We start from the raw sequence: 9834 nt of genomic DNA, 5'->3' as shown, positions 1-9834 counted from the left end.
TATATATATATATATATATATATATATGTGTGTATTACATATATTATATATTATAATATTATATATAATATTATATATGTATAAATATAATTATTAATATACATATGTATATATATATATATATATATATATATATATATATATTATATATATATATATATATTTTCTTATAATGTAAGTAAGTTTTGTAATGAAATTGTGATTTTGGTAATACAATTAATTCCCCTCAGAAACTGTGTAACATGTTGTAAAATATGTACTTTTGTGTTCAGATTCCCATATTTAATGATAACATGTTTAAGTAGGAGAGAGGAAGAAGTAGTGTAAGGTGCACAGAGAGAGACTGCTTTGTCCGAGCAGAAATTGCTCTTACCCATCCACTTACTCATCCACCTGAAAATAAATGAGTTAAGCTAATTTTTTTCGTCCTAAGTGGCCCCGTCTCGAACACAAGGGGACCTATTCATCCATGTACGCAAAGGGATGCGTAGGGACCTCCCAGATACGGTATCAGGTCCTTCGAGAATCTTCCCTGCAACTATGTCGTTCATGTGTACCTGTAGTAATTAAAGATTCTATTGCTAGGGAAACCATTTAATATCTTTAATAAATTAACTCTCATATCTTTCAGTTTGCCAAAAGAGGACTTATCAACTCGTAAGTAGTTAATTGTGAATAGGAAAATTCCATAAAATAGAGAGATGACGTAACATGTTTTCATCTTGACCTTGTTTGCGCACCCTTGTTTGCTCACCTGGTACGCCCTTTTTCGCACCCATAGGACAAGGCATTCGATTACGAGACTAGGTGCGTGTTTTAGGGAGTGTAGCATCTATCTCAAATTTCTCTCTCTTTCTCTCTTTCGTGAGACTGTTTCATTACTGTAACATATGTCACATTTATATATAAATTAGCCACTTTGTCACAAGTAGTAGTGGTTCCCAGACCCGGAATATTTGGCACTCTGTATACTAAGTATTAATGGTCCCCAGAGACCAGGGAGAAAAACAAATCACATTATCACTCCAGCTTATACTGGTGGTATTAGGAATATATATTTGCTTTTGCATTTTATTGTAAGAATTGTTATTTGAGAAAAATGGCTCCTTTCGATACTCAGGAATTTTTGGCAGCTCCTTCCATCCAAGTGTTATCTGAAACTACTCTAACTAAAGCACAATGGAGTGTTCTAGCAGTAGTTTGTGGTGGTCATGTGTTTAGTAGTATGATAAAAGCAAAAATCAAATGCTTTGCCATGCAAGCATTGATAGACTCTGGTAGGAAAGTTAAGTATATCTTAGTTTTACCAGACCACTGAGCTGGACTCTGGTAGAATAACTGATGAAGATGAGTTAGAATTTGCTCGAGAATGTAGCACAGGCTGATCTTATAAATAAGCAAGTAGAAAAGAAAGAGAAAAGTGATGTAGAGTTAGAACTCAGGCACATAAAAGCAGAAGAAAGTTTGATTAAGCTGAAAATGCAAGCTGGAAGAGAAAGATTAGGCAGGGAAAAACTAGAAAGAAGAGAAAGAGAAGAAGAAAAAGCAGCTGAAGATGAAAGGCAAAGGATAAAAGAGGAAAGAGAAATTGCAAGACATGAAAGGGATATGGAATTGATAAGAGCTAGATCCACACTACCTGTAACACAAGATCCTGCATTTGATGTAGTAAGAGTGCAGAAGTTAATCCCTAAGTTTACTGAAGAGGCTCTGGCTGAGTTCTTTGATCACTTTGAGAAAGTGGCTTCAGGTATGGGATGGCCAGAATGATAAATGGTCAGTTTTGCTACAAAGTGTCTTGATTGGTAAAGGGAGAAGCGCTTATTTAGCCTTAACAGCTGATCAGTGTAAAGACTACAAGGTGCTCAAACATATGTGCTACAAGCACACCAAATGACGCCAGAGTAATACAATGAAAGATTCAGAAATTTAAGAAAGGATGTAAAGGTAACTCTTTTATTACGCTTATAAAGTGAGAAGGTGTTTTAAAAGATGGTTGGAGGCAGCTAAAGTTACAACTTTTTAAGAGTTAGAAGAATTAGTTGTTTTGGAGCAATATTTTAAAGGTATTCCTGAGCATATAAGAGCCTATTTGAGAGAGAGAGAGAGGTTAAAAAACTTGACAAAGCTGCTACACTGTGTGAAGACTACAATATAATTAGTAGTAGGTGCAGTTATAATGTCAAGTACCAGAATCAACCATGCACAGGTTTTAAGTCTCATCCGGGTTTCATGAGCAATTTTAGAAATGGGAAACCTACAAGTAATAATACTCCTCCCTCATCTAATTTTGCAAGACAGTTGCAAAAGCTTAATGTTGTCTACTTCTAGTGTGGAAGAGCAGGACACTTCAGTCAGGAGTGTTTTCGGAATTATCAGCAGTTAAAGCCTGTTGGTCAAATAGTAAGAGGTGACCAGGTGAAACAGACTGTTAAGAACAATGTGGGGGAAGAATCAGACTACAGGGAAGACTGAAACTAAACAAGCTGGATGTTTAGCAACCAGTGGAAATGTAATTTCAAAGCAGTGAGTGGCTGAGCAGTTTGGAGACCTTATCTATGAGGGTACACTGGCAACTCAAGAAGAGAGAGTGCAGTTACTAGTCAAGAATTTTACGTGATACAGGGAGCAATCATAGTGTGGTGTTATGTGAGATTCAGTTATTTTGAAGGGTATAGGAGGAGAGGAAGTAACTCCTATATGTCGCTTACACCTGTCTTGTGAATTGGTGACAGGGAATGTTGATTTTTCTGTGAAGGACTCACTGGGAAATGAAGTTGGTGGTGTTCCATTTGTTCCTTGTCCTGTAGTGATAGACAAACCGTTGAGGATTAGTCCAATGGTATAGTTGGAGAAGAATAACCCCCACTTGTTCCCTAGTTGTGTAACTACCAGGAGTATGAGGTGGATTAAGACTGTTGGTGAAGAAACAGGATTTGCACGCCCAAGAAGGATCAAGTGAAGGATCTTTGAACTTAGAGCAATTATTCCAGGGGAGTGATGTCTCTTGTGGAGCTGACCAAAAAGGGATTTCACAAGATGATGACGAATCTGTTGTTCCTGAAGAGACTCCGAGTAGTCAGTGTTCCTGAAGATACCAGTGAAACTACAGTAGCTGAGGTAGCAGGCATTGAAAGTTCAACCCTTGAAGTTGGACAGGTGACAAGAGAAAAGCTAATGGACTTGCAGAAGAGGGATGCATCCTTAGCTGATTTGTTCTTCAGAGTTGTTGATCGAGAAGAGATGCAACAAACTGATGAGGAAGTATAGACCTTCAGATATACCCGGAAATGCTGAATGGGGTAAATATCATCAGATTTTGATTCCATGTCCATTGAGGAAGCAAGTGGTAGCAGTAGCTCATGAATTTGGACATATGGGAAGACTGTGGAGAAGGTCATGAAATAAGTTATTTTTTCTGGCCTGGACTTCATAAAGATGTTAGCAAGTTCTGTCAGGAGTGTCATACCTACCAGATAGCTGGAAAACCAAATAAAACCATTCAGAAAGCCCCCCTACAACCTATAGAAGTTAGAGGAGAACCCTTTAGCAAGGTGATTATAGATATGGTTGGACTGCTTCCGAAAACAAAGAAGGGAAATGAATATTTGTTGACGTTAACGTGTCCTGTTACCAGATATCCTGAGGAGATCCCTGTCAGAAACATATCTGCCAAGATAGTTGCTAAGAAATTAGTGGAGTTTTTCTCAAAGTTTGGGATACCAAACATTGTACAAAGTGATAGAGGAAGGAACTTTACTTACAAGTTATTCCAGGTTGTGATGAACTTGTTAGGGGTGAAACAACAGTTCTCAACTACTTTTTATTCAGAAACTCAAGGAGCCTTGGAAAGGTTCCACCAGACATTGAAAAGTACGCTGATAAAGTATTGTTCTGAGTCGGGAAGAAAATGGGATGTTGGCTTACCCTTAATGTTATTTGAAGTTAGGAATGCTTATCAAGAAAGCATGGGATGTTCACCTAATGAGATGATTTTTGGAAGAGAATTGAGAGGACCACTGAAGATTCTTGCAGAAAATTGGGAAGAAAATCAAGAACAAATCCAAGGAGAGTATGTGAAGAACTTAAGGAAAAGGTTGGACGAGATTAGAAGATTCTCTCTAGAAAATCTGAAAATGAGTCAAGAGAAAATGAAAAGGAACTATGTTAGGAAGACTAAGCTAAGAAGTGTTAGTGTTGGTCGACAAGTGTTAGTGTTTCTGCCAGTCAAGAGATTTCCCCTGACCAATAAATTTCAAGGTCCTTACATGATAATTGAGAAGTTAAGTGATAGAACTTATGTGATTGAAACACCAGAAAGGTGAAAACGACAGAGGAAGATACATGTGAACCTCTTGAAACCTTACTTCTCAGAAACTAGAACTGAAACCGTGTCAATAATACAGACAACCACATCTACAGTAGATGATGACGGCTATGAATTGGGAGCTGAAAGCAAGATGAATAGTTCAATTTTGAGAAATTTGTAGAATAAACTGAAACATCTCTATGTTGAAGAAGCTGAGGAACTGAGTGAAGTGATGAAAAGCTTCACAGAGATTTTTGCAGACGTACCCAGACGTACTAATCTGACCAAACATAAAATCAAGATCAAAGAAGATGGAAAATCAATCAAGCAAAGAGCTTATCGCTTATCACCTTATCATCGAAATGTTTTGAAGGAAGAAGTTGAGTATTTGCCGCAACATGGATTAGCAGAACCCAGTTTAAGTCACTTCAGTTCTCCATGTGTGTTGGTGAAGAAACCTGATGGCTCTTTTAGGATGGGTACTGATTATAGGAAACTGAATTCCATTAGTGTGGCTGACAATTATGCCTTGCCTCCTATAGATCAGTTACTTGATAATATTGGGCAAGCCAAGTTTGTTTCCAAGATAGACTTATTGAAGGGATATTATCAGATACCCTAAGATGAAATGCTAAGTTGCTGTCAGCTTTTATTACTCTTGGATTGTATCAGTATACTGTTCTGCCATTTGGTCTGATGAATGCACCAGCAACATTTCAACCAGTGATGGATCAACTGCTAGGATCTATAGAAGGAGTAGGTGTACGTATACCTTGATGACATAGTTATTTACTGTACAACATGGGAAGAACATCTGCAGATTCTGAAGAAAGTCTTCAAGAAACTACAAGAGGCAGGACTAACAGTCAACCTAGAGAAGAGTGAGTTTGGGAAGGCGACTGTTCAGTACCTTGAGTTTGAAGTTGGGAAAGGCCTTCTCGCTCCGCTGAATGCAAATGTAGAAGGTATTTGTAAGGGTACCCCACCTACTACTAGGAAATAGCGACAAAGGTTTTTGGGCATGGCTGGATTTTATCGCCGTTTCTGTCCAAATTTCTCAGCCATAGTAGCTCCCTTGACAGAATTAACTAGTCCAAAAGGTAAGTTTGTTTGGATTCCAGAATGTCAAGAATCCTTTGAGAGGGTAAAATCCATTTTAACTTCAAGACCAGTACTTCAAGCTCCAGACTTTAATAAAAATTTGTGATACAAGTTGATGCCTCTGATTGTGGAATTGGAGCTGTTCTACTTCAAGAAGATAAAAATAACCTTCTACACCCTGTGTGTTTCCTGTCTTTGAAACTGAAAAAGCATCAGAGAAACTATGCAACTATTGAAAAGGAAACTCTAGCCTTAATGACAGTATTGAAAAAGTTTGAAGTGTATGTGAACAGACCTAGGAATGAAGAAGTTTTAGTGTTGTCTGATCACAATCCCCTGTCATTTATACAGTGAATGAAAAATCATAATCAAAGACTGACCAGGTGGTCTTTGTGCTTGCAACTGTATAATTTAAAGGTTGAGCACATATCTGGTAAAACAATGTAGTTGCTGATTATTTATCCCGTTGTGAATTGTTGGCTTCAACCCTGTGATAACTAATCCTCTAGGGGGAGGAATCTTATAATGTAAGATTTGTAATGCAATTATGACTTTGGTAATACAATTAATTCCCCTCAGAATCTGTGTATCATGTTGTAAAATATGTATTTTTGTGTTCAGATTCCCATATTTAAAGATAACATGTTTAAGTAGTGAGAAATTTCATTTTTTAAACATACATAAGGCAGGGAGAGGAAAAAGTAGCGTAAGGCACATAGAGAGAGACTGCTTTGTCCGAGCAGAAATTGCTGTTACCCATCCACTCGGAAATAAATGAGTTAAGCTAATTTTTTATCGTCCTAAGCGGCCCCGTGACGAAAACAAGGGGACCTATTCATCCATGTATGCAAATGGATGCGTAGGGACCTCCCAGATACGGTATCAGGTCCATCGAGAACCTTTCCTACAACGATGTCGTTCATGTTTACTTGCAGTAATTAAAGATTCTATTGCTAGGGAAACCATTTAATATCTCTAATAAATTAACTCCCTTTCAATTTGCCAAAAGATGACTTATTGACTCGTAAGTAGTTAATTGTGAATTGAAAAATTCCATAACAGAGAGATGACGTAACTTGTTTTCGTCTCGACCTTGTTTGCTCACCCAAGGGCCCCCATTCGCCCTGGTACACCCTTTTTCACACCCATAGGACGAGGCATTCGATTACGAGACTTAGCTGCGTGTGTTAGGGAGTGTAGCATCTCTCTCTCTCTCTCTCGTGAGACTCTTTCATTACCGTAACGTAACTCAAATTTATATATAGATTGGCCACTTCGTCACAATATATGTGTGTTTCTATATATATATGCCCTCAGTTATAAGTATGTTACGGCGCTGTTGGTTGTGTAGTGGGGTTAAGTAATACTTGAGACAGGTCATTACTTGAATAGGTGACCTTAATTGAGATAGACAAGATTGGGCTGGTTAATTTCTTCACTGGAATTGTGTCTTGAATGTTCAGAGTATATATATATATATATATATATAATATATAATTTATATAATATATATGTATATATATATATATCTATATATATATATCTATATATATTACTATATATATATATATATATATATATATAGATATATATATACACACATATATATATATCCCTTATGCTGCACTTAGAGTTGGTAATTGGCAAATTGCATAGTAGAGCTTTCGGTGCTAGCAAGCAAGTAATGCCCTGTCACTAGGGAGACTTATAAAGAAACAGAATAATAAAGAAAGCTGAAATGACAAGAAAAATATCGAATTGCCTTTGTTCTCGGCTCCTCAGTGATTCTCGCCCTTATCATATAAAGGAATAAAGGCTACTTTATCCCGTGGGAAGATTATCACCTTTGTAACAAGAGGACTTAATGGTGGAAGAAGCGCTTCTGCTTTTGGAACCCCTCGACGGTGTACATAGTTAAGCTGTGTTTAACAAATAGATCTTTAAGTTGAGGAGAGAGAGACCTTACCTTACAGACCTTACATCTTGTTCGGGTTGCCCCAGGTCCCTCAGTATGAGGCACCTCTTATGTCTATCAGAGCGTTGCTAGTGCATCTTCTGGTATATTTTGCATCTTCCAATCTTGGATGGTCTGGGATGCAGGTTAGATATTTGTCAAGCTTATTCTTAAACACATGCTCACTCTTCATATATTCCTTAGATGAGCTGGCAACGCATTGAATAGACGCTACATTGTCGATGCTGGTGCATAGTGGATTAATGGCCTATGTGCTTTCCTTATTTTCCTGGTATAGTTTTGGGCACTATTAATCTAACTCTGCTTGCTGTTTCTGATATTTTTAGCTCCATGATGTTTTCGGCAATTCCTTCTATCTGTTTCCATGCCTGAATTATCATGTAGTGTTCTCTTCTCTTTCTAGACTATATAATTTTAAGGATTGTAGTCTTTCCCAGTAGTCAAGATCCTTAACTTCTTCTATTCTAGCTGTAAAGGACCTTTGTACACTCTCTTTTTGTGCAATATCCTGGTGATAGTGTGGGTACCATATCATATTGCAATATTCAAGTGGACTACGAACATACATTTTATAAAGCATAATTATGTGTTCAGCTTTTCTTGTTTTGAAGTGCCATAACAACATTCACATTTTTGCGTTACATTTTGCCAATAGAATTGCTATTTGATCATTGGATTACATGTTCTTATTCAACATCACACCAAGGTCTTTAACTGTTTCCTTATTTAGGTCCCCTATAGCTTTCCTTCTCTATCTTCATAATTTATTGATTCAAATTCATCAGAGTTAAATACCATCCTATTTACCTCTGCCCATTCATATACTATACTTTGTTAAGCTCTCTTTGTAGTGCGTTCCTATCTTCATCACAAGTAATTTCTCTACTTATTCTTGTGTCATCGGCAAAACTACTCACTACCGAGTCCTTAACATTACTGTCTATGTCTGCAATCATAATAACAAACAGCAATGCAGCTAGCACCGTATCTTGTGGCACACTGGATATTACCTTGGCTTCATCCAATTTCTCATCGTTTGCAATAACTATCTGTTTTCTGTTGTGTAAAAATTATTTTAGTCATCTTCCTACTTTGTCCACTATATTATGTTTTCGAATTTTCTTCGCTAATATATTATGATCTACCTTGTCAAAAGCTTTTGCAAAGTCTAAATAAACCACATCTGTTTCTTTTCCGTTTTTCATATTTTTGTATATGTTCTCACAGTGGACTAACTGTTGGGTTTGTGTACTTTTTCCAGGTACAAAACCAAGTTGTCCTATATCAAACAAATTATTTTTTATTACATGTTTCATAATATTTTCCTTCATTACCCTTTCATACACTTTCATAATATGTGATGTTAGACTCACAGGCCTATAATTACTTGCCTCTAGTCTTGATCCACTTTTGAAAGTAGGGGTAATATATGCTAATTTGTGCACATCATAACTCTTGCCTGTATCTACACTTTGCCTTAATAATATTGCAAGGGGCTTTGCAATAGCATGAACTACTTTCTTTAACAAAATAGCAGGGACACCATCAGGCACAGCTGCTGCTCCATTTTTAATTTCATTAATAGCCTGCACAATATCGGCTTCATTAATATTTATGTCTGATAAATATTCACTATTTTCATCCCTTATTTCAGTATCATTATCTTCATTATGAATTCTAGGGGTAAATTCTCTCTTATATCTTTCTGCCAATATGTAGCATATTTCCTTTTTTTCATTCGTTAATTTCTCTTCAATTCTTAGAGGGCCTATTTCTATTCTTCTTTTATTCATCTTTTATTGCATACGAGTACAATAGTTTGGGGTTTTGCTTGATATTTACTAGGGTTTTTTCTTCCAAGTCCCGTTTTACATTTTCTTTTGATTGTAAAATCTTTTGTTCTGCATTTTCTATCTTACTTTTTAGTTCCATCACTTTCCACGCATTTTTTTCTTTTGCAAGACCTTTTTTCCATTTTCTGATATTCTGGAACAAGATCCTTCTGTCTCTTGGTATGCATGACTGAAGTTTACTTTTCTTCTTCGGTATATATTTATCCACTATTTTCTATAATATTTTATATAATATCTCCATACTGACCTGTATATCATCATTTAGGAAAATGTTATCCCAATCTTTGTTTAATTCTTCATTTATTTCTGGCCATTTTATATTTTTACTGTAGAAATTGTATTTTCCATATCCTTCCCACTTTTTCATCTCTTGCTTATCTCTGTTTTCACTTGCTTTGGAATGGACTGTTAATTCTATGACATTATGGTCTGAAATACTCGCATTATAAACTATTATTTCTTTAACATAATTCACCTCGTTCACAAATACTAGGTCTAAAGTATTTTCCTTTCTTGTTGGCAGGTGATTTATTTGTTGAATGTTGTATTATAGTAGCATATCTAATAGCTTTTCGAATTGCTTCTTATCTTCTGCA

This window comes from Macrobrachium nipponense, chromosome 44, assembly GCF_015104395.2.
Source record: "Macrobrachium nipponense isolate FS-2020 chromosome 44, ASM1510439v2, whole genome shotgun sequence".
In the NCBI taxonomy this organism is placed as follows: Eukaryota; Metazoa; Arthropoda; class Malacostraca; order Decapoda; family Palaemonidae; genus Macrobrachium; species Macrobrachium nipponense.
Note: the sequence above shows the minus strand (reverse complement) of the source record.